A 26,447-nucleotide genomic window follows, 5' to 3' on the forward strand; every position below is an offset into this window, starting at 1 on the left:
GAGTTTCATCGGTTCCGGTGATACAGAAACGTAACAGCGATTACCTGTTCTTGGTAACGGAGCTTCGTTCCGCTAATCAAAATCCCTCCCGCGCGCGCGCGCGTTATCCATACAAGTTTTCCCAAGCGCTTACCTCGCTGGGAATGTAATTAATTTTCATCGGTACGCGCGTCGAGTTTAACACTGACCGTATCGCCGCCAGTCAAATCGCCCCCGACGGTTTGCTAATTTTTAATTCGCAATTATTGAAATTACGGCGACGCTTCTGTCGGAGATCGTCGGATGAATTCGGTCGGTCCGGCACGTATTAACCCTTTGCCGCCCGCGGCTATTTTCACTGTAAATCTGGAATTATTCTTCCGGCTTATAGAGTAATTCTATTTAGTGCACTTATTTATTTTATTGACGTGAATTTTGTCGTGTAAAATTGATTTTTACGACTTATATCAACAGTACTATTTTTAATAATATTTTCTATTTATTTCATTTTATTTTTTATTTATAATAATTTTATTTACTTTCTATTTCTATTTATTTTAGTTTCTATTTATAATAATATTTTTCAAGCTATACTTTGTTAATGTAAAAGTTATTTTGCAACGCGATAGGGTAATTATTATTAAGATTGTCACGAATAAAATCGATCGAGTAATTTTTATAAAGCAACACGTCACGTTCTCCGTTGATCACCGATTCTCTGTTAAACAATTATAAGCGGATCTTGCCGGACGTCGTGGAAAACTTCCGCCCGGTTTTCTCGGCTCGACGAAAACAAAAATAACACGAGATACGTCGGGAAATAAGAAGGTACGCCACTTTTAGTCCGGCTCCGTTGGCGGGACTAACTTGGACACGTTTCTGTTTCCCTTTCTGGCACTTTGAAACTGCGAGTTTCAACTTTCTGTCGTCTGGATACAAATATAATTTCACTCTTACCTTCTATTTCGCTCGGCGACTGCGCTGGGAGGGGTGGTGGCGGGGTCGGCCGGGCGGCCGGCGGATGCCAAAAACTGACAAAAGAATACAGGAACGAGAGAAAGGTAAAACCGTTTCTGTCAAGGGACAAGGAAACTCTTATTGCGCGAATTCGATTCGTCCGGGGACGAAATTCCATGTTATCTTAAAATAGGACGACAACGTGGAATTCAACGTTGAATAAAGGAACTCGAACTTGGTTACCGTCGAGAAAATCAATCGTTACCGGACCGCGTGTATTATACATTTAAAATAAAAATTGACTAAGGCAAAATTGTGCAGATATTGAACGAAGTTATAATTACAAGTATTTCATTCATTTTTCTGTTTCTTGCAATTATTTCGATAGTGAAGTGTGACTCTGTGATAGGAATTAATGCAAGGTTTACTGTATAAATATGGTATAGTTTATCGAATGGAAAGATTGTTCCAAATTTTATGTAATAGTATAAAATAATACAATAATATAATTTCTATCGAAGCAAAAATCAGCAATCTAGTCATTGCACAATATTATTTATTATTACTATCATCATTACTATTATAATCATTATTACTATTCTTATTATTACTTTTATTATTAATTTATATTAATTATCGTTATTGCTTTTATCTTTATATATCTTTCACGTTATATTTCTTTTTTCTTTCTTTTTTTACTTCTTGTAAGTCACCTTAAATCTTTTTTATTAAAAGGGTTCTCCTCGTCTATATAAATCTACTCTTTTGTTAAAAACAATTAAGAAGTCTTACAAACAGTAGAAATACAAACGGTAGAAAATAAAACAAATATATTATACAACAAAACCACAGCTTCCTGAAAGATGGTACCTGCAACGCAAAGATCTAAAGTCAAACTCGAGTGAAATGAAATTGAATCGAACGGAAAGTAGAGCGCGTGCACGTTCTGAAACAGTGCGATTTGTTGGACCGTGGCCGGACGGTTTCCAGATGAACGATCGCACTGTCTTTTAGCGTCCGCGGAATGACCGAAGTTATTTTTCGAACGCCACGCGGTCGCTATGCCGTGCATTGTACGGGCTAAACGGTGCACACGCGAAAGAGGAGAAGGCATTTGTTGCTAGGAGACCGGGCGCTGTTCGGATAACAGAGGGACCGTTCGAATACCACCGTATCCAGATACGAGAGGCTTCGCTATATTTCCATTTAACGGGACTTCCCAGGTGTAGTTTCCACGGGCGGAGGAGCAACACGTAGTCTCGGTTTACCTATTACTAGCGTTACGCGAGCTGCGCGCGCGCGCCGGCTTGTTAGTGTTTAATTATTTTGACGGAAAAATAAGTAGTCGCAAGGAACGCAGCGAATTCCTATCCCGTTTCTTCGTTTTCTCCGCGCCCCAACCCGTTCCCGGAAATTTTAATACGCTGTCGGACAACGGACACGGGGAATGAATTTAATACTTCATTTATTTCAGAAGAACCGCGCGCCAGCAGCGGAGTAACATTACGCGCGCGCGCTCCCTCTCGTCCGTTCGTTTCTCCGGCTTTTACCAGCTTTAAAAAAAAAACTTTTAACATTACCGTTTAGGTGAGAGAGCGAGAGAGCTGCTGTGCATTGGAAGAGGGGAGGGGGCAGAGCAGAAACACTATTACCCTAACGAATGGCACAGTTGTTAACGATCGCTCTCCTGCCTTCGCTTGGCTACGCTACTCCTCTAATTACACCGCCATTTCGGCGAGCCTGTCCCGTGCTCGGCTTTTTATTCTATTCCGAAAAATAAATATTTATCGGGCAGAAATATCGGACAAATGAGCGCGACCCCCTTTCCCACCGAGTTCGCGGAAAGGGGGAAGATCGAAGCCAACATCCGCGCTTTAGATAAATTATCTTATAATCATGGTTAACCCTTTGCACTCGAAGCGATCATAACTGGAAATCTGAAATAATTTTTCTGGCTTCCAGTATTTTTATTTTATATAACAAAATTCATTCTTGGCGAATGAAATTTAGTCTCGTGGCTCGATTTTGTTATATGGTAACAATTATTGTTATATGTTAACAATTCTTGTTTTATGATAACAATTCTTGTTATATAATAACAGTGGAACGTTCAACAAATTTTTCAATCCAAGCTTTCTATAAGAATAATTTTGGAACGCGTTACAACAATTTTAATCGCCACTCGAGTGCAAAGGGTTAATACTGTTCCATTTCGTTCGTTTATTCATAAGAGAAATAATTGAATGTGAAACAACGCGTAGAGAAAAAGGCGAAATAAAAGTTGCACAAGGGAAGATATCATCGCTCGTATAAGGGTTGGTAAAATGATTCTGGCTGAGCAAATACGTTGCAACGATGGTTTCAGATTTCCTAGGGTTTGTTCAACTATGGCTTCGCGTGTTCAGAGCTGGCATGATTAATCATTCTATTAATATAAATTCGAGATCCGTGCGTTGATCGATGCGTTGTGCGGCGGTGCGTACAAGGAGAATAATCGAGTAATTATTTGGACGTGAAACGCGACCTGCGATTGCTTCGTTTGCGATGGAAATAACCGAGCTTTGTTGTATTAATTCTTGTCGATTTTTGTTGTATTAATTCTCGTTGCATTTTTGTTGTATTATTTGGTGTTGATTTTTGTTGTATTATTTGGTGTTGATTTTTGTTGTATTATTTCGTGTTGATTTTTGTTGTATTACGCCCCGTTGATTTTTCTTGTATTAATTCCTGTTAATTTTTCTTGTATTAATTCCTGTTAATTTTTCTTGTATTAATTCTTGTTAATTTTTCTTGAATTACCTTTCGTTAATTTTTCTTCTGTTACTTCTCGTTGATATTTCTTGTATTACGCCTCGTTGATTTTTCTTCTATTGCGCCACGTTTAAGCTCTCTTAGTAATTATCGCTAAAATTAATATTATCAATACCAACCTTCTTAAATTATAAATTATTAAGTGTCAAGATTTTTCTTGTATTACTGCTTGTTGATTTTTGTTGTAACACTTCTCGTTGATTTTTCTTCTATTACATCTCGTTGATTTTTCTTCTATTACGTCTCGTTGATTTTTCCCGTATTATTCCTTTCGTTTGAAAGACGATACTTAGACCCATTGTAAATTCTTTGCGTAGAGGATGTTCCAGTACACGTATCTGTAAAATCGCGGTTGTTCTACGCGGCGAGAAAAACGTTTCGCGTTAATCAAGAAATCCTGGCGCCCGGACGTTTTTGCTCACATTCCGTTTCGTTTGCTGTTTACAAGCCGGCCTAACCTAGCACTTTCGAGAACCCGAGGAAGGACGGGATTATTGTGTTTCGGGGATTTCAATGGGCGGCCCAAGGACGTATTTGTTTCTCAGGGAAACGTGCCCGGCCGTGTCAGTGTCGTTCCGAACGTCGGACAATCTAGATCCGTTTCTGGGTTTCACGTGTCTCGGGTTTTTCTTAATTTCCACTCGCGATCCACGCGTCGGTTCTCCAGTTAGTTCTCCGCTTGGTTCTCGTATCGTTTCTCGCGTCGATTCTTGTATCCGTACCGTGTCGATTTTCACTGTTCCAACTCGTTCTTCGCGTCTGTTTCGCGTCCGACAGTTTCGCGATTTCTTGTCTTCGATTTCGCGAGGTGAACGTTCCCGTTTCGTTTTCCTGTGGTTTCCGTTTCGACCTGTGCGACGCCATGCAGCAGCAGAAATTGATACTCGACTACAAGCTGTTCAACAACACCGCGATGCAGATCGACAACAACAATAACAATCTACAGCCGACAGATCAGTGAGTCCTCGGAATAAATATATAAAACTTGCTGACTATAAGCAGTCATCGATCATCGGTGGTCGCCGCGCGGCGTAAATTTTTGCGGCAACCGTAAATGTTTCGTCGATCTAATTTTCATTATAATTTATTACGCGACCAAACAGAATTTCCGGCCATGAATATTAACGCGAACGTAATTATATAATCCTTTAAAGGACGGCTCGCAGCGTCGCTCATTGTCAGCGGTGTAAAATGAGATTGCCTCGTTTCGTAACCAATTTAATGGCGTCCCGCGCGCGCGTAACGCCACCGGCTCGATTCGTGTTAGAATATTATTCGATTTATTATCGGATAAGATTCGTCGGCGGGGAGACGGTCGAACGAGTAATCGGGGGGGGGAAAGGAAGATCGAGAAAGATAAACGCGGAGGAGGGGCGGGGTAGATAATAATAGTCGAGGTCGGGTCCGCGATTTCGACGCGGGAGTCGCGTCCTCGGCACGACTCGATTTGAGAATCGATTAATACGACCGTCTTTCCGGCTCAGCTTTTTTTTCCTCCTGCGCTCAGCTCTTTTTAATTGGTTGCCTCTCAAAGCAGTGTCTCTGCAGCCAATTAGTGTCCCGCGTAAAGTGGCTCCGGGGGTCTTTCTATCGCGGTTAACGATTTTTCTGTTTCGAGTTCGCCTCGACAATTTCCGGCCGACATTCCTCCGGCTCTCGAGGGCCGACTTATTAAACGATTACGTCGCTACGGAAGATCTCGAGCTCGCGCCCGCGCGCCCGCGCTTGTTCCGGGTAATTATCGAATTGTATCCGAAGCCTCGCGCGAAATAAATCGACGGCGAATCGCGGCGGTGGGCTAATCGAATTTTGATCGCTGGTCGGGTGAATGGCAACGAATCGGGAATGAAACGCGAGTCCGTACGATGATCATCGGCGATCGTCGACGATCGTCGGTGATCCTCGTCGAGCATCGGCGTAACGCACAATCGAACATCGAGAAAACTATAAGTGAAAGTTATTTTCCCCGGGGTAGCGAGGTCGCGGAAAGGCGGCTCGCGATAAGCGGTTATCGGGGGTGTAATTCAATTACTGGATCTTCACGGTGCCCGGAGCACCATTGTTCAATTTTGTTCGTTCCCTTCCCGGGTCGTAGCCGGGGCAGGAGAACTGATTCGTTATCGCCCTTCGACCCGGCCAGGCACAATGGTGTTAAATAAGAGATAACCAACCTGATATCGTGCCCACCCACTCTTGACTTCCCAGTCACCGACACGGTAATGCTGATCTCCCACCCTCCCCCTTCCATCGAATCGTTAATTAATCAATTAAACGCCGCGTCGCGTAATTTGGAACCCTACTTCCCCCGTCCGTCGTTTTCGCCGATAAACGAACGAACCTTCTCCATACCGTCGATCCTAATTAGCTGTCTCTTTCATCCCGAAAATAAACGGAATAAAAGTACACAAAAATTCGATACCTCTTATTAGATAAATATAATATAATATATTATAATCAGCGCGCGATAACCGGTCACCCTAAATATTTACCCCTTGCCGTTCAATCCTCTTCACAGTTACTGCGATTAGGAATTTTTCAATCGATATCATTCCTTAAAGGAGACAGAACATTAATGCATATTCCATGCCTGAATACTATTATTCAGTATTATTATATATTAATATGAATTATATTTTATAATAAAAATATTTCTCTCACGATTTATATCAAAATGTTTATAGTAACATATTCGTAAATTTTACATACTTTAGGATAATTCTAAAAAATTTTAAAAACAATTACAAAAAAGAAATTACACTGAGTGCGATCAATAAAACGTGTAACAAAATTTATCTCTAAAATATGTCGCCTCAGCTAAGTGGCTAAATGCTTAAATATTAATAACAAGGGATTAGAATTTTATTCTAATTTTCAAGAACAGAATAACATCCATACTCAATAATTTATTACTACCAATTTCCATCGCGAGTCGGACTCGTCAAAGTACGGCAAAGGGTTGATATCGCGGCGAAGGGTTGCCGTTGGCCGAGCGAAAGAAAATTAGCGGAATCGGGGACGAAAATAATCGGGAAACAATTAGCATTCCGCGGGTGGGATATGGTAATCTCTTTCCATTGGTTGTACGTCGACCCATTTTTTCTTTCTCCTTTTTTTTCCGGGCGAATTAAAATAAATCGAAACGAACGATATTGTCGAATCCGCGAGAGGCACCGAAAAGTTTCTATGGGCCGGCGAAGGAGAATTAGCGGAACGAGGGACTAAAGGAATAGGCAGGAAGCAATTAGCATTCTCTGGGAGAGCAGCCGGGACAGAGAGAAGCAACGACACAATGGCAAAAATAATCTCCGGGAGATAAAGTTTTCAGTCCGGGCTCAAGCGATAATACCGCGGAGGTTAAACTGGTCCTCTCTCTGTCGCCCCCACCCCCTTCGCCCTCTCTCTCTCTCTCTCTCTTCATCTATATAGCTCTTTCTTTCTCTCTGTTCCTCTTCGCGGTACCTTTCTCTCTCGATCTCTGTTACTTTCTCTTACGCTCTCTTCCTCTCTGTTTTTTCTGTTTCTCTCTGTTCCTCTATGGTTCTCTCTCTTCCTCTATGGTTCTCTCTCTTCCTCTATGGTTCTCTCTGTTCCTCTCTCTTCCTTTCTCATTCTCTCTATTTCTCTACGTCGCGATCTTTGTTCCTTTTCACTTTTCTTCTCTGTTTCTCTACGTCGCGATCTTTGTTCCTTTTCTCTCGTCTTCTCTGCTTCTCTCTATGGTGATCTCTGTTCCTCTATGCTCTTCTTCTCTCTTTCTCTTTAGCGTGATCTCTGTTCCTTTGCCTTCTCCTTCTCTCTTTCTCTCCATCGCGATCTTTGTTCATATTCTCTCTACTTTGTTTCTCTGTGTCGCGGTCTCTGTTCCTCTGTCCCTTTCTTCTCTTTTTCTCTACGTCACGATCTTTCTTCGTCTTCTCTCTTCTTCTCTCTTTCTCTCCATCACGATCTCTGCTGCACTCCGCTTTTCCTCTCTCTTTCTCTCCATCGCGATCTTTGTACCTCTTTTCTCTTTCTCTCCATCGCTCTCTCTCTCTCTCTCTCTCTATTGCGTTCTCTGTCCTCTTATCGCGTTCTCTGTCTTTCTTCCATCTTTCTCTCGCTTTCTCTCTCTCTCTCTCTCTCGTTATCGCGATCCCCGTTCCCCCGACGGTAGATTCTTAGCGCGGCACATTTCGCGAGATCGTAGCGGCAGACCCTAAAATTGCGATTCCGTGGTGAAACGGTCGGAGAACACTGTACACGGGTGGTTGTTAGGTGGGCGGTCGGAGAGAGGGAGAGAGATAGAGAGAGAGAGAGAGAGAGAGAGAGAGAGAGGGGGAGGGTGCAAAGCCGTGAGGGGGCGCCTCTCTAAACGGCTGATTCGGGAATAATCTCCAACTATCTGAAACTGCCACGCCGCTCGGTCGCGCACGTGCTTTTTAATTGCCGAATATGCTCATTTTTTTTTCCCTCTCCCTCTTCTGTCGCGATTCCCGCCACCGGGTTTTAGGTTAATTATCCCCGTCTGACGAATTCTGAGACCTCTCGAACTGTAACCACCGAGGGAATATTCGTTTTCTCTTTTATGAATCTCGATGCGAATTTCTATTGGTGAGACATTTTAGGTCAATTGATGTATAATGAAATTTAATGGATGAAGGAAGGAATTTATTATATTGAGTATGGAATTGTTAAATATTATGTATTTTATGCGATTAGGAAGAAAATGTGCAATTGTAGTTTTTAATAGTGGGAGGATATTATTTTTAATATTGATCGGTTTTTATAAAAATTTTAATTTGGATCGGTATATTATTTTGAATATTGATGTTAGTTCTTTTTAATTTTATTTATAATATTGAAATGATTTATAAAGGGGATAGTTTCTTGTTTATTACTTGCAATTGAGGCACGTCATTTTCATTGGATATAATGAGTCTAGTAATTGCTGTCTAATAATCATAGTATAGTAATCGTAGTATAATAATAGTCGTAGTATTGTAATTACAGTCTGACAATTGCAGCACAGTAATCGTAGCATAGTAATTACAGTCTAATAATCTCAGTACTGTAATAATAATCGTCGCATAATAATCGTAATACAATAATCGTAGTATAGTAATTAAAGTCTTACAATCGCAGTATACTAACAGCAATGCAGAAACACTCATACACAAATATTGGCACCCTTAGAACGACTTTTGAAAAATCGCAGTCACCAAACGCAATTTCGAAGTCATCATTTCAAACTTTCCATGGCTCCACGTTTCACCAAAGAATTCGAATCTCGAATGTGGATTTCTCGCAACAGCGAACCCTTTGCACCTGCAATCAGTAAAATTGAAGTCATACAATGTAACCTACCGCGGCCAATGCTAAAAAATGATACCCAAAATCGTTATGTAAACGAATGAAATCCGTCCTGCTCGGTCAGCCTTGTTCTTAAAAATCTTGCAGCATTCCCTATGGTACAGTTCGACTGATTCATTTTCTAGAATTTACATTTTACAATTTTTTACATTTTACAATTTTTTTACTTTCACCTACCTCGACAGAAACGCAGAAGAATTATTAGCGGCCGATGTTACCAGATTTAACCAGTTAACTCTTTGCAAAGCGTCCATCAATATCTATTACGATAATCAAGCAATGACAGTAGCTCTCGGGAAGCGATGAATACAACTCGAATTATTTATAATTTTCATTCGTTTGTTTGATTTCCACTTGACCTATAAACATTTTGAACATATTAAAAAATTAAAATTTGCGAATGTAATTCACTCTTCGCCAGAATTACGATTTAAATATCAAATTGTAACAAAATACGACATACGGCGGATTTAATCGTCACGAAACAAAATTCTGCCGCATCTCCGCAACAGATACAGTCGTCCGGCTCAAGTGGTTAAAAGAAATCCCGACAAGCCGTTCACCCGATCCCGGAATTCGTTTGAATTAAGAATCGCGCCAGCACAGATACCGCGGAAAAAGGTTCTCGGTCCCGGAAAACACCGTAATTACCAGCGGCCATGTTATATATCCCATCGGAGAGGATATCCGAGCGCAAAGGATCCGTGGCACCGGGTCCTCGTGAAATTCGGGAGGATCGTGCCGGTGGCTGTTCTCCATTTTCGTACGAGGATACCCACCCTTTCATCCGTTGTCGAACAATCGCCGCCAAACAATTCCCAGGCGGATTTTCAATTTGCAGAGGTTGTGTCGGTGGAACATCTCGCGCGCATGGTACTCGCTCCGTAGGTCGAGACGAAAGTCGGTCGGCACAGCCGTGGTCCGTTTTGCGAAAACAAAAGAACGTGGGTGGATGGAGGGGGGGGGGACGGGTTCGCAGGGAGCAGAAACGAAAAGGCCCGATGGACAGTCGAATCGCGCGCGGCGGCCGATCGAAGATTCGATAATCGCAGGGAGCTCGTTCGCGGGGAGCGATACGCCTGGCGGCGTCCAATTACCGATCGGTAATTGGGGCAGAATTTCTGCTGAGCTTAAATTTGCGCGCCGCGTCGAGCCGAGCCGAGCCGCGCCGCGCCGAGCGGAGCCGCGCCGAGCGGAGCCGCGCCGAGCGGAGCCGCGCGCCGCGCGCGGTTGTCCGGCCCCCTCGGTCACTCTCGCCCGGCGACCGCCTCGCTGCTCTTCGTTAATTAAACCGATTAAGCCCCCCTCGCGATTCCGAAGATGAGATCTTCCCCCTTTTTACCACCGTCGGCTGCAACTTTCGATCTTGTTCCTCCTTTTTCTTTTTTTACCCTTTTTTTTTCTTCTTTCCTCGCCTCGCACCTAGGCGATCCTTAATTACCGATCCGCTTATCAGAATCTTCGCGGATTTTACACGCCGCGATATCATTTCATTTTTCAACCAGCCCCGGGAACTTTGCCCCTCAATTAAATCGAAGAAGTTGCGGCTAGTCTCGACAACTCTCGGCGAGTCTCGTTAAGTCTCGGCAAGGTTGATCTTTGGAGAGACATTTTTTCAAATATCTCGAGGGTTTTGCAATTTTTTCTGGTTTTGTTCGGCGTCAGTATTTGTGTTTTATAAATCGTTAAAGAACGGGCTTAATATATCATTTAATATATGTTCAATTAATAATATGATTATCAATATGTACACTAGCGAATTTCAATAATTCTGTAGAGTGGTGCCGTATGTGAATTGTTATAAAAAAAGATGTCCTGACAAGCTTGCACGGAAGGATTAAATTGCAACATTTACTCTTATCTATATTCTTGTAAATATAAATTTCTTCGAGCTTCGCTGCTTAAATTAGCCCCTCGGTTTTTAAACGTCCCCAACCGATACTCTCCGCACGCATCGCGTCCAAATTCACCGGACACATGGCGCGTGTATTTCTTTTTTTTTTCCACCGTAAATTCCGACAACCTCGCTATTGGCGGGCGGGGCGCTTCGAAAGCCGGCTAGGATTTGAATTTTTGCGCGAACGCAACATTCGGAATTCCCCGGGAAGCCCCGTGTCGGCGCGGCCCAGGTTAATCCGATTGCAAAACATTTTTTGTGTCAAGGTGAACTGGATTAATTGCGTTCTGAGAACACCTACGAACCAGCGGCGAATTTCGCATTCGTTTGGTTGTCGAAGGGTTGATGTTGGATCTAGAATAAAATAATATAATTGTGACGACACGAGTTGATCGCTCGATAATTAACAACTTTTTGCGAACGAGATTTTAACCCTTTGCACTCGAATGGTGACTCTGAGACACCACTAAAATTACTCCATTATGTTTCAAAATAATTTTCATGTCAATAGAGTTTAAATTAACAAATTTTATATCAAATTTTAAATAAAAAATTGCTTCGAGTGCGAAGGGTTAACAAATTCGCGGCTACGAAAGATGCCGATTTCAACGACTACTTTCGCTATCAATAAAAGACAGATAAATCGGGCCACGTCGCAACTTTGACCAAAGCAACGTCAATGTTTCTTCTTTCCCGATCCCGTCGCCGCTCTTTGTTCTTTCGGCCTCGCAATTAGTTTAGCGGCGAGGTATCCCGGCCCGAGAGTCTCTCTCTCTCTCTCCCCCTCCCCAGTTTGCTCCTTTCCCCCACACAATTAGCGGAATCTTTAAGGCGGATCATTTGCAAGCTCCAATTTGCCCGTTTGATTCGCCGGAAGGAGATTGCTCTCCAGAAATCGGCGAAGACGCGGCGGAAGGGGGGAGGTGCGCGGCCTCAGAATATGAGAAAAGGGCGAAGGGCGCCGCCGCGGAACAAATAATAGATTTCGATGATAAATGGCCCGCGAAACGCTGCTCTAAGCGGCTCGCGTTATTCTCCCGCAGTTAACGGGATAGGCTCGTCCCACTTTCAATGCCTTTTTTGCCGGGTTTTAATCGATATATAACTTCGACGGAAATTTTCGATTTTCCTGTGAACGTGGGAGCTTTTCAAGCTTTGTCTCTCGATTGACGAACACTCTTTTATTGGGGCTGAAACGGATGTTAGAAATTAATTGTTGAAGAAAAAAAATTAAGTGTATTTTATAAATATATTTTTTGTGTCTTTGGTTCGATTTATTCGTAAATAAAATATAGATAGCAGAACTTATATTGACCATGTGGAGGTTTTATATAAATAAAATTATATGATCCAATTATTCCCACAATGCGCTCATAATTTATTTAAGTGTTTCGTATGAAATTATCAAACTAATACAGTACGCTAATACAATAATAAAGCCTGATAGAATAATAATGTAATTAATATTTACAGCGTGACAAGAACTTTAATAATGCAATTCACAAATGCAATCAATATTAAAAATTGTCGATTTCGTTTATATTTAATTATAATAAAAACCGTGCTTTGCATTATCACTACCATCGCTATCTTTTTAGCTTTAACTTTGAAAATCCTTATTTATTTCAATTTTAAGGTTAAGGGACTTTTTAGTACAATAATCAACTTCTGACTTATCCACACAATTCGACTTCTTCGACGCTCGAACCCAACTTTCTCTAAATCTTTCATCAAGGACAGTAACTCCATAAAAATATCAGAGCAAACAGCACAATTTCAATAAAGCTTACTTCATCAAGGAATCATATAGAATTGCGCTGAAAGTGGCACGCGTGGGTGGACATCGCGTTTTGACATCGACGAGACGAAAGCCTTCTGGATCGAAGGCAGAGAGAGAGAGAGAGAAAGAGAGAGAGAGAGAGAGAGAGAGAGAGAGACCGGTCTCCGGCATTTTGCGAACCTTTCGCAAAAGCCTCCCGTTTAATGAAGGGCTCGGGGTAGCTGGATGAAAAAAGGAACGGGGGCGCGGATGATTCTAATGAAGTAAAGCCCTGATAGACCTAGAGAGGGAAATCGACGGAAACAGAATAACGGACCGTGAGAAATATAATGAATTACGAGCAGCGCGCGAGAATAAAGGGACACCGGCCTCTGGAAATAGAAGGGGCGAGGGGGGGAGGGGGAGGAAGGGGTTGGCGCGGGATAGAACGAGATGGGAAACGCATGAATAAACGAGCAAGCTGACGAACGAGTAGAACCAACACGGACAAATCAGGTTGCTCGAAGTCGACGAGGATTTTCAGTAATTTCGTAGCACTATCGGCTGCTGAACGTGCTGCTTCCCAAGCGTTTTTTTCTTCTCCACCCTTCTCCGCCCCTTCTACGCCGTCGCCGCCGTCGCCGTCGCCCTACGTCCTATCCTACCTCTCTCTCTCTCTCTCACTCTCTCTGCCTACCTCTTCATTTTCGATGTAGCTTTTTTGGTCTGTCTCCTTCAATCTTCGTTCACGCTTGTTTCACGTCCTCGTAACGAACGTATTCCGCTGATCGCGAATAATTTCTTTCGAGGGTCCATTAGGGGACATTTTTGCCCCGCTCCTGCGTCGGCCGTCCCCCTCCCCCTCCTCCCGGCGCGCCAGGAAACCATTTGAAGCCGAAAGACTATTAAAAACTTTCGCGAACGTTCGATATTTCCGGGGATTTGAGGAAGACGCTGCCGCCGAGTAAGTAATAATAAGACGCGATGACGTTTCCGCGATTTTCGTCGGCGAGCCAGCGTTTCCGGTTGTCGCGCGGAGAGATTGTTATAATTGTTGTCATAAAGTAGAAGGTACTTTCTTGTCAAATACGTTCTTGGGTCACCAGCAGAGTTCAATGTAGATTATTTAATTAACAGAGATTCGATTTAGCTCAATTCGGTCTCAGATGATTTTAGGTTAAGTTAGTATTGCTTCCGGAGACATAGACTGTGGAATTAAATGCGATTTCCTATTTTTGTAAGACTAGTTTTTATTAGATAGTGGATTATTGAGGTCGGTAAGGCAACGTGGTCGAGTGACAGCTTGGACGGGGAACATGATCGAAGCTCGTAGCATTGTTAGCGATCGTAATTTTTCTTTTCAGCTATTTATTTTAACGTCACACTTCTGGTGCTCTTCTTGTCTAGTTAAGTACGATTTTATTTTTTTTAGCTATTCAAGAACGATTTTTCTATTTAAGTACGATTTTATATATTTTATCTATTAAAATACGATTTTTCTGCTTAACTATGATTTTATTGATTTTATCTATTCAAATATGATTTTTCTATTTATGTACGATTTTATTGATTTTATCCATTCAAATACGATTTTTCTATTTAAATATGATTTTATTGATTTTATCCATTCAAATACGATTTTCTATTTGAATACGATTTTATTGATTTTATCTATTCGAATGCGATTTTTCCATTTAAATACGATTTTATCTATTATATCTATTCAAATACGATTTTATTTATTTCTTCTATGCAATTCGTATAAATCCTATATCTAGCCCAAAAATTTAATGGAACAAGCATCGACAAGTATAAAATACACAAACTAAAAATATTAAAGAATCACTCACTATTTATTCCACATTAATTCAACAAGAAACTCGACCGACCCACGCCGGGCAACGAACCCATTAAACAACAATAACAGAAGGTATTTCCTCCGATCTCAGGATCCATTACATCGGTGTACTTTAATTAGCACTCGCGCAAAGTGAGATCGTTCGAAAAGTGGCGCGACTTCTCAATTTTAATTGAATTAAATAGAACACTTCGCGCAATTCTCGCGAGGACCCGGACGCGACCGTAGAATGGTCGCAGAACGTGATCCTTTTATGAAGCGGTAGATTGGAGGATTATGGCCGCGGTTTCGCAAAATTGTTTCGGAAACCCGATRGGCCGTGAATTGGAAGGGGGTGGTTCTACCGGTCGGGGTCTGCTCATAGAAATACACGGTCTTAATTCACTTTCTGGCCGATCGGTGGAAGGCGGAGATGTTTGCGCGAGAAGAGAGAAAATTGCTCGCCATTACGATTCCTCCTTTCGTCCGAAGGAAATCGCAGGAGGGTTGCGCGGACAGGGCAAGGTTCTGTGTGCAAAAGGGCGATTGGTAATTTCGAGCAGACACCACGAGGAGACTAATCTTTGGGGCAAACCGGGAGCTGGATTGCCACCGCAGGCTGCCAGAGCCGGGTCGGCGAGGCAACCAGAGATAGAGAGAGAGAGAGAGAGAGAGAGAGGGGTGAGAGAGAGAGAGAGAGAGAGAGAGAGAGCCGGGCAACGTGGACGTGCAAAATCGAAAATGTCCATCGATTTTGCGTCTCTGTATACCTACACGGTATAGAGAACCTCCTCCTCTCTCCTCTCTCCTTCCTCTCTCTCCCTCTCTCCTTCGCTCCTCTCTTGAACCACGTTTTAAACCCTCGACCGGTTACGCTGGTCACGTGTAGTGTCCGGTGATACGAAAGCCGCATACAAAAGTTTTTCACCCCTTTCTCTGCGACCGACTCCCGCCCTCCCCCTCCCTCGCAGCACCCCGCTCTCTCATCTCTCGAGCACGCCGAGAGCCGATGCGCGCACTCGGACGTTTCTCGTTCCTCGTTCTCGTCCTCGTTCTACGGTTCCGCACGTTCCCGTCATGTCCGTGCTACTCTACATCTACACCGCCGGCTAAAAGTACCCGCCGTAGTCGTCTGAATTATTGTCTCCTTTCTTGGCAGTGCCTCCGCGCCTCCGCAAACGAGCGTCGAATTTCTGATCGGACCGGCACACCCGCGAATCGCTACCAAATAATTACACCAAATTGTATCGCGCCTTTGAACTACTGTTCTTCGAATACTAAGATGTATTGTAAGCGCGGTGGCTGTATTGCTTTTAATTACTAGGTTTAATGTAAAGACAGGAGGTATAGTGGTGTATGTGAAGTATGAACTTTTTAAAAATTTATTTATTTAATGTCGAATCTGGTTATTGGCAATAAATATAGATTATTAGCGATTAATGTAGATTTTTTAAGATAATATATCATTTTGCTAAATAGTTTGGTTTTTTAAATACAATAGCTTTGGTATTAAATTATTAATTAACCTAGATTCCTTTAGTTACTATATAATTTCTCCAAACAGTTTGGTTTCTTTAATACAATAGCTTTGGTATTAAATTATTAATTAACCCAGATTCGTGATGTCGCTATACAATTTCGCTATACGGTATGGTTTCCTTACTACAATAGCTTCTGCATTAAATTATTGATTAAACTAGATTCTTTACGTTACTATACAGTTTCGCTAAATCGTTTGGAGGACATTTTCAGTCGCTTTTAAACCTCGGTATTTTTAGTGTTAAACATACTGCGAGATTAGCGGAGTATATACTTCCTCCGAGTTCATGTAAGAGAGGGGGATTTGAATCTACCGACTCTTGGTACCACTTGTGCTAAATATTTTTTGTTAAGAGTTGCCGAGCATCTTCAAATGGCATTTCTATGCACCTTAGATCTACATTTTCATCGTTGTTATTTCCTTGTTAATTCCAGTGTACAGAATTTCAGTAAGTAGAAAAACTCGATTTAGAAATCAGTGATTAAATAGTTATAATTTTAGGGAATTTTTATCGCTTTGTTTATATTGCTACGAAAAAATATTTCTCACAAAATTGCAACACTTTTACGAAAGTTATTGTCTGATTAATATTCCACTCTAAGTTTTTTATTTTTTAAAATTTTTATCTTCCTCTCCATATCGTCTCGTTAATGTCCCACCCTGAAAATAAAGCCATCAATGACTCGTATAGAAAATATAGCATGGTTTTTTAACTGTTCAAGCTCGACGAGGAAATAACCTGACGAAACAGAAATTCACGTCGGAAAATTCGATACTTTTGCGGGACAGTGTACCCGGTGTACTTCTATATTCATCTCGACCTCTCACGGTTCCGTTCAAAGTGCACGTTCAAAGTAGACCAGTTCGTGACGGTTGTCCGGCGTGTCGGCCGAAAAATAAGAAAAACCCCCCGGTAGGAACATTAGGGTCGCGCCCACGTACGTGGGTATCTTGTTCGCAAGCAATTCCTTAAAGGGCGGTATTGCTTGGCTCTCTCTCTCTCTCTCTCTCCCCCCGTTCATAACACCGGCTGGGCTGCCTTTTCTTTTGCCTTTTCCGCTGTCTATCTCGGCGAGCACGTTTTCTGTTCCCCGTTCCGTAATTCGTCTTTGGAAGAGGGACAGGGTAAAGGGTAGTTTTCCGAGGCCTTTGTGTTTCCTTCCCCCCTCACGACGCTCTGAACCCGACGTTCTATTTCTTGGTTCGAGAGCATTCGGAGCCCCGCGAAGATAACGTTAACGCTCCTCGGCACAAGGGATTATCGGCGTGGCGGCGAGACGGAATCCGCGGTACCGGGATATCAACCCTTTTTTAGGGGCGTCTTTTCGAACGAAGATGCGTCGCGCGCGTAATCCGTCGCTAATCTTTTCGATATAATAAAGAAACCGATCTGGTTTCTATTATATTGATATAAGCTTGACATAACCTCTTCGATATAATGAAGAAAAATCTATTTATTATTATATTGACATAACATTGACATAACCTCTTTGATATAATAAAGAAGTCGGTCTATTTATTACTGTATTGACATAATCTTGACATAATCTTTTTGATATAATATAGAAGACGATCTATATATTATTATATTGACATAACCTCTTCGATATAGTAAAGAAGACGATCTATACAATTACTATATTGACATAACCTCTTCTATATAATAAAGAAAACGATCTATATATTATTATATTGACATAATCCTGACATAACCTCTTCGATATAATATAGAAGACGATCTATACATGTATCCATACTGTATATTATTATATTGACATCACACCTTGACATAACCACAATATTATACCATTAACACTAATAACGATATTGTTACAACAAGCGACCTAACCTCGAATAATTAAACATTACAATCTATACACATAATTTTGCAAATGAATTCTATCTCTCATTGTTCTCCATAAAACCTGCGAACGCTGAAAAATGAATTAATATCGCGGAGATTAATTTTCGAATTTCAGTCCAATTAATCATATTACCATAATTTTATGGAATTCACGAGAACGTCGAAGTGGCAGTCGGCGCATTAAATATAGAAAAATTTTAATAATGTAACGATCCGGAGTGGCCACTCGGGAATGATTAATCCGTCGATCAAATATTGACAAGGAAGACGTACAATTCCATTTCGATTACAAAGGAATTAATAATATTCCTGTTTTATGAAATTCGCGTATCGCGAAAGGAACGGGTTGAATTTGCTTGTAATTATTTTCCAGAGGACATTTAACCATACACGTTGAATTCTGTTGCGTTATGTTGGTGTATCGAAGGGACTAAGCCGTTCTATTATCCGATTCTAATAAACAAGGGTGGCCGGTGCGAAAAGGGTTGTGGAAGGCGAGGTCGTACTGAATGACGACCTGGAAATGAAAACACGAGCGTGAACTGCGATAACAGGCGACTGCCAGAAACATCTTCGTGTCATCGGGACCGAGTGAATTTTTGGGATTTGTTCCCCCCCGGGGGTGTGTGAGCGCGCGCGCGCGCGCGTTCGACACCCTCTATCTCAACGCGTACGGATGGGGTGGGGGGCTGGTCGGGGTGGTGAAAGGTGGCTCCAGCGGTGCTCGCTTAATTTCCTGTGGCTAATGAAAGCCCATACGTGTCCCCCGACAATACACGCACCTGCACAGCCACCGACCCGCTGCGCTGTCAACCCTTCTTTCGACAGTCGAACGTAAGGCTGCCGTCACTGGGGTAACTGTCGCTCGCACATTCGAGCACGGAATACAACTACCTACCTACCTACCCCCACCTATCTACACGTCGAGCCTAGAAAGCAAGTTCGATTATATTTTTACGAGCGGCAATTTCCCTCGTAGCTGAAGAAGGATCGTGAAATTTTAGGGTCTCTCTCTCCCGGGGGTTATTGTCCGCTGAACCGGCCGCCACCGCCGTAGGGAACGCTATTCTTAATTATTCCCAAGCGAAACCCGGAGTTCGACCGAAGAGAACCGGCCGCAACAATGTATATACCTTTAATCGCGTCCCGGAAAATTCGCCCGGGGAAACGGTAGCCGCCGGCCAAGAAGCGACCGGCATACTTCTGCAACTCGAATCGGACAACGAAGGCACCACCCGGTTGGCGGTACGGTGTATAATACCGCGCCGCGGCCACTCCATTGTTTGATTATACACCGATCGATGGGGAACTTGGGATGACAGTTGGAATGGCTATTACGAAGTTGAAATCAAAGTTTCTGGGTAAACATGTCCCCCGGTGGACAGCCGGCGAAACCCGGCTCGAGCGCTAATCGAATCTTCGATTTTGATTGAGAGGATACGGCCGGGTAATCGTATCTAGAACCGCCGTGAAAGTATCTTAACTCCTGTGCGCATGAGTGTATGTATGTGTTATGTATGTGTTATGTATGTGTGTGTGACGAGGGTCGAAGAGTCTGGTTCGTACAACACGATTTTGCAACAAAATCTTCGAACAGGTTCGTTCCAATGGCAGAACTGACATCGGTAGTTAATGGATCACGGCCAGCGAACCGTTCGATAATTTGATAATTAGGTGTAATTGATTTAGTGACGATTACTCTCGATTTACAAGGTACTCTTTTTTACGCGACCGTTTGATCTACGCGCGAATTTAACTGGATTTATGGGGAACTTTTTGTACGCGAAATTGACTTACGCGATTTTATTTCACGCGTTAGATATTTATATATATCTGTACTTGTGTATGTATGTATAAATGCGTATACATATTTTCATATAAGTTTTGAAATTGACATATTGGTAGCGTGTTTTAATGCTATCCAAGTTCGACATTTTTTGAGAATAATTTCGGGAGTAATTTTTTTAGATCCTTTTTTTAACATAGAAAAGTAAATGGAGGATATTTTTTCATTATTTTCAATGAGGATAATTTTTCATGAATTATTCATTAAAATAATACATTTAAATATTTTATCATAATATATCTAAATCAATTCACCATTTCGTAAGTCAGAATCTTCAGAATTCCGCCATCTTGAAACTACATATAAAATCAATGATATTAACTAGCTCGGTATATTTAGTTTCCAATTGGTTGGAAAAAAGGAAGCCAATAATCTACTATAAAATATATACTATACATATTTATAGAATGTTATAAAGAAGTATCAAAAATTGTCTCGAACAGATCGAACAAAGAACTGGTACACCGTGTCGCGTCAGCGAAATAAAGTCGAGAGGATCGTCGCGGAAAACGGTGTCGGCGTTTAGCAGACCGTGCGTAACTTTCTATAGCGCGACGAATCCAGTTTGCCCGTGTGCATTCATTTTCTAATTGGCAGCGCGCACATGAGTTTAGTGGCCATTAAATTTAGGAGCCGAGATCTCGGCCGGGCCGGGGGCTGTGGGGCAGGGGGGTGCGCGCGCGTAGAGAGGAATACTCGTCGAATAGTTTCTTGAGGTGGCTAATAATCCTCCATAGCGATAGTCCATTACGTATCCAGCTCGTGCAGCCGGGGCATTTAAACTGTGTGTAAATGGGTTGTCAGGGGGATCGGGGGGATTCCAGCGAAGCCCCGGGTTTCTCAGTCTACGAGAATCCAGAATGGCCTCCATAGCTTCTCCGCTACTCCATGGTCAGAGTCAATGGCCCGGCTGACAGTAACGACAACGTCCTCAGACCCAATTACATCCCAGATATGCAAATCGGCGGCCACTTTTCATTCGCCGGCGTTTTCTTTCGGCTAAGCCGCGCGCGCTCTCTCGAAATCTATTTTCTCTCTTGGCGGGGGAGGGCCGAGTCAAAAACCGATAACGGATGCAGCGGCCCGCGCTATTTAGTCTAATTTTGTTGCTCTTTTAACGGAAAATTAAAGTCAGGTACTTCGGCTTCACCGCTCCCAATTAGAACACTTCTCTCATGAATACTATTAGGGTCTTCCGCAGTTTGATTCCATAATTTTTTAAAACATATTCTCCGCCCTTAACTTATCATTTATTATAATGGCGTTAACTCTTTCGGGCACGGTGGGATTAAAAATGTCCCACATTTTTAATGTACCCTAGTGCATGATGGTACCATTTATGTCTCATTCTACAAATTCAGGTGAATTATTATTTATTTATGTTTTTATATGCTTTGAATAAAAAGATTACAATTTTGTATAATTAAAAACGCGAAAAAATTTCTCGTGAGTTTATTTATTTCCTGAAACCCTGTGCCTCAAAGAGTTAAATAATTTTGTATCGCTCCAAATTTCTTTTAAAAAGGAAAATTAATATTTATTTATATTTATGTATGTATGTGATTTATTAATGGTTAATAACGCTGTCAAATTTTTGATTAGGTTTGTTAGGAACTTAAGTCATCGGCAGGTGCTAATTTAAGTTGTTAAGGATATTCAAAATTAATTGAATTTAGTTCGCATCGTTGAGGGAATTTTTCAAGCAGTTTTAACCCTTTCCACTCGAGTGCATCCGAGACACCATTAAAATTGTTCTATGACATTCTCGGATAATTTTTATGCTAATAATGTTTCAAAATTCAAAGAATTGTTAAATAGTGAAACTATTGGAATAAATCAGAACAATCAGAATTATTAAGTAGCAAAACTATCGGTATAAATCAGAAGAATCAAACAAATAATTGGCAACAATTGCCGTCGAATGGTTGAAGATCGTTCGAGAGGATCGTTGTTCCTTGGCAGGTCGCGTCTCCCGGAAGAGCTCAGGTGTGGAACGCCGGCTGTCGTGTGCTGGAGAGTTGCGTTTGCAAATGAAAAAACGGGCGACAAAGGGCGCGCCCGAGCGCGCGTCCTGCCCCGCCACACGGCCTCCTCCCCTAAAAAATTACAAGGCAAGACTCCTCCTCGCCGAGTCTAATACGGGCCGCGGAGTCAAAGGGAAAATGGCTCGACGAGCAAGAATGAGACCATAGGGAGATAGATAAAAGAATAAAGGGCCGTAGCAAAAGGTGTACGTAGGTGCGAAAACCGGGTAGTGGAGGCGATTCGGCTGGAGTAAGGAGAAAGGAGAGGGTGTTTGAATGAGAACCGAGCGCGAGAAAGAGAGAGAGAGAGAGAGAGAAGAAGAGAGAAAGCAAGAGGAAGAGAAATCGAAAGAGCAAGAGAAAACGAGAGAAAGAGAGAGAGAAAGAGAAATCTGAAGAGAAAGAGAATGAGAGAGAAAGGGAGAGAGAGAGAGAGAGAGAGAGAGAGAAAGAAAACGCGAGAAAGAAAGAGAAATCGAGAAAGAAAGAAAGAAAGAGAAATCGACAGAAAGAGAGAGAAAAAGGGAGAGGGCGAGAGAGTGGGCTCTTGTTCTTTATTCGCGCTGTCGCTCGTCATCCATCTCGAAAGTGTCGACGGGATCGTCGTCATCCACGCTCCGCTCTCTACAATATTAAGCTCTCTTATTAATGGCCCTGGCCGCGGAACCGCTTAATGGTCCACCGATCGATTAATCGAATTTCGATACCGCGTTACGACCTATACGTGATCGAACGAATAATGCAGTTGCGCCGGTCGCGATCACGAATAGCAAGCCGGTTGTTTGATGCGCGCCGCATTCTTCCGTCGCTTTGTGCGTTTATTTATTTACCGCGGCCCTCCGCGATCCAAGGTAATTGTTAAGTGGAATTCGTCCGTTACGTCTCGCCCTGAATTTACACAACCCTTGCCGCGTCGAAGATCACGGAACGGGGATAAATCCGCGACCGGGGGAGGGCTCCGTGATTTATCAGGTTTTCTTTTTCCGGTCGGCGAAATCGGATTGTCTCGAAATTCAGTGAGATTTTTGGCGTAGATTTTATGCGAGATCTAATAAATATTAATATTTTGAATTTCTTCTATTATGGAATAAAGGTAAATTCTTCTCTTAGCAAGGTCGAGAAACGAAAGATAATAATATAGTAAAGCATACATGATAATAATAAAACAATGTTATTATAATTATTATAAAATGGGAAACGATGAAAGAAACAAAAATTGTTTGGTCCTATTATTAAAAATAATACTATATTAATATAGTACTAAAATAATGCTATATTAGTGTAGTAGTAAAATTAAAATTATTATAATTCAGAGAAATTATCTCGGATTTCCAGTTGAAGTGTCTTCGAGTGCAAAGGATTAAGGACAAATAATTGCTAATCAACTTAGCGCGAAAGGAATCGTAGTGCAAGGGGTTAAAAACTCTCTCTCTCTCTTTTTCTCTCTCTCCTTTCCTCTTCATCTCTGCGCCGATACCGCACGGCGGAATATCGGCGTAAAAAAATGTGTTCCCAGGCCGCGATGAAATTTCGTACAAATGAGACAGGGGTGCGCGGGGAGGGGGAGGAGGAGGAGGAGGGGGTGGGGCAGGGAGGGGCGGGAAACGATCGCGGAACCGATTTCTCCCTGTTTCTTCGCCGCGGATTCTCTCGCGGTCGGTTATTAAATTCATTCCTCGAGTTGATTAACGTGTGCGCCCCGGCAAAAACGGTTGAAATATTGGAAGGTTATATAAAAACGGAACTTCTCTCCTACCATCGCGCGAGCCCCCGTACTTAATCCTCTTACCCCGTTGGGCAGTTAGGAAAAGAGGGAGATAGGCGGGACGCGGTGAGGTGGTGCGAGGGGGGGTCGGTCGGTTGCACAGGCGGAGGAGGGCGGCTGGAATCCAGCTCGGTTCTGGACTTGTGCTATATTACGGACTTACACTGTTAAATTGATGGCCACAGTACCTACCACCACCACTACCATTAGCCGAAAACCCCCGTGCGTTCGGAATTTACATTGACCGAGGCTGTTGGAGGGGTTACCTACCCAACACCCTGAAATTCCACCAGGGGGGGCCCCCCCCTCCCCCGAGGGACTTGGCCGGCTGTTACGCGCTGCCTACCCAATTGCGTATTTTATTACCGCCGTGATCTATATTTTATTAAAGATTTTCAATTCCCCGCATACCGACGAGTTCTCCTACTCCTCCTGTGCTCTATTCGCCCCCCGTCCGCCTCGTCCGGCTTCCGAAATCCTCGTTACCTTCTTCCTTTACATATTTTTCACGGAAACATCGCGGCGCTTCGAACCGGCGAAACTGTTTTCCCTTCGTCCGGTTTATCCCCGTTTTTCTTTTATTTAACCACTCGACTGTGCGCGACGCGTGTGCACGCGTCATAAGAAAATGGCAATTTTATGAGAAAAATATTTTCGTGATTTAGGTCGAACTGATTGAGAAACGTATTTATAAATTTTCGTACATTTTAGGATAATTGTAGAACAACTGTTAAAAATAATAAAATAGATAATAGAATTTATTTTTAAAATGTATTGCAGCTATTTATTTAATCGGATTAGCTTAACCCCTTGACGTAACATTCTTCTCCATCATGACTTAGTACCAACAGCACAATTTACGCGATGAAAAATTTAATTACAATCCTCTATGCACGGTCAAATAATTGCATTAATTATTACGATAAATATCGATCCTCTTCTCCGTTAAATAAATTTCAGCGATCTTACAAATTTCAGCTCTCTCAACAAATTATCATCGAATCACCCGGCAGTCCGCGCGAAGCGAAATCCGTAAAAAGTCGTCGAATTTGTTTAACAGCCGACCCCCCCGAGACACTGTTGCCGGCCAACTATGCCGGGCGCGGCTCTCGCGCGATAGGAATTTTTATTCGAGCTTATACAAGACAAATATGCTCGAAATACAGAAAATTCCGGCGGGGGTGGGGGGGAAAAATTCCGCGCGAGATTCCGGCGCGTTACCTTTTCAGAATAAAAAGCGTTCGGAGATTAAGGCGCAGTGTTTCCCAACTTCCGGTTGCGCGGCGGAGTCCAATCGAATTTCCGTCTGGTTTCGACGCGGAATTAGGAGTCCGCGGCGCGGTTCGCTTTGCCGACTCTAAACGACTCTAAGCAGAACTTTTCGGCGTATGAGAGAGAAAGAGAGATGTAGAGAGGAAGAGAGGGAGAGAGGAAAGAGCGAAAGCAACGAAGATTGCAGGGGCGGAAGTCAACGCCAGCGTTTCCGGCTGCCCGCTAATATCGAGTGATGTTTTATCCACACTGGCTGACTCCATTAGCTTAAACCATCGCGGTCTCCTGGCAGCGTGTTTAAAGCCAAAGCGGATAATACGTTGACCGAAACTCGGTCCCGACCCCCCCCCCCGTGCAACCCCGGCAACAATGTATTTTTACACATGCGGGCCCGGCGCGCGTACCAACGGCAAATGTACTTAATGCGGCTTACAACGGAATTACAATCTTGCGGAGAAAACTCGTTGCCTCGTCTACCTACCCCTGGCGGTTCTTCCCCGTGAAAACCCCACCAACCGTGTAATTCGTCCCATTGGTCAACCGTGTATTTTTCACTGCACTTTGCTCCATTATCTTTTATTTCTCTTTTTTTTTTCGTTTTCTTCCACCGGGAGATTTCATCCCCCTTGTAGTCATTAAGCATAAAACAACGTTGCCGCGGCCGGAAGAATTTGAACATTTTCGGAAAATTTTTACTCGGTCTCCAGCAGATCGAGCGTGAGATTTGCTACGGCTTATTATTTAAATTTCTCGCGAGCAACAAATTTGACAAATTCAGTGAACTTAAAATATGTCTTCTTCAATATTTTTCAATTATCATTAATATCAACGATGGAAAATATAAAAGTGGCAATGTGACGTATCCAAAATATTGACTAATATACTTCGAGAAATCCAGGAATTTTCATTATTATTATTAAAATTATCAAAGTTTAATTGATTTTGTCATTTCCAAGCGAATAAATCAATTCGAATAGCTTTTTCTATCATCTCAAACAATCGAGCGAAATTATGCTACGACTTTAAATATTTTCTAACGCGACACCTTACAATCCAGTTCTTATGGTTAACGAACGGTGGTTTCCATACAGACCAGTAGCAACAACCGACCAGCAATGAAACGCGGAATCTCGTCTCTGGTTCGGAACGATTTCGACGCCGCGCGATCCTTATTATTATCCTTCGGACGAGTTCGGTAATTCCGCGAGGTCCGCGAAGCCGGTAACTTGTTTTAAACAAAAGCCGTTCTAACGACGCTCAATTTACATTATGCCGCCTCGCCCCTATCCGTGCGCTATCTTCGAGTATAGAGATAAGCGCGGTCCGATTTAAAGTCACGAGAGATAGAGAGAGAGAGAGAGGGGGGGGGGGGGGCGCGTAGCCGGCCTCAACTTCCACCGACGTTGGGGAAACTTCTCCTACGTTCAAGTTATCACGGAATTACCTTAGTTTAGCGTTAGTTAACCCGGAGGCTGGCGGCTGATCGGTACGGAATAAAAAGATACGCGACGATACTCGCGCAGGCAATTTCCTGTTATGGTACCGGG

The 26,447-nt window shown here is 42.7% G+C and overlaps 1 protein-coding gene across 11 annotated transcripts in view; it reads left to right on the top strand.

The window, feature by feature from the left end:
* LOC144471129 (CUGBP Elav-like family member 1-A) overlaps positions 1-26,447 on the top strand; it is a 359,655-nt gene that overhangs the window by 108,604 nt on the left and 224,604 nt on the right. Inside the window, exon 1 of one of the 11 annotated variants that reach the window (XM_078182986.1) lies at positions 4,689-4,704. The exons of the other annotated variants lie outside the window; for them this stretch is intronic. The gene's annotated coding sequence lies outside the window, so the exon portion shown is untranslated. Of the gene's footprint in view, positions 1-4,688; positions 4,705-26,447 lie in introns of those variants that run through there. 11 annotated transcript variants of the gene reach the window in all.

This window comes from Augochlora pura, chromosome 1 (genome assembly GCF_028453695.1).
Source record: "Augochlora pura isolate Apur16 chromosome 1, APUR_v2.2.1, whole genome shotgun sequence".
In the NCBI taxonomy this organism is placed as follows: domain Eukaryota; kingdom Metazoa; phylum Arthropoda; class Insecta; order Hymenoptera; family Halictidae; genus Augochlora; species Augochlora pura.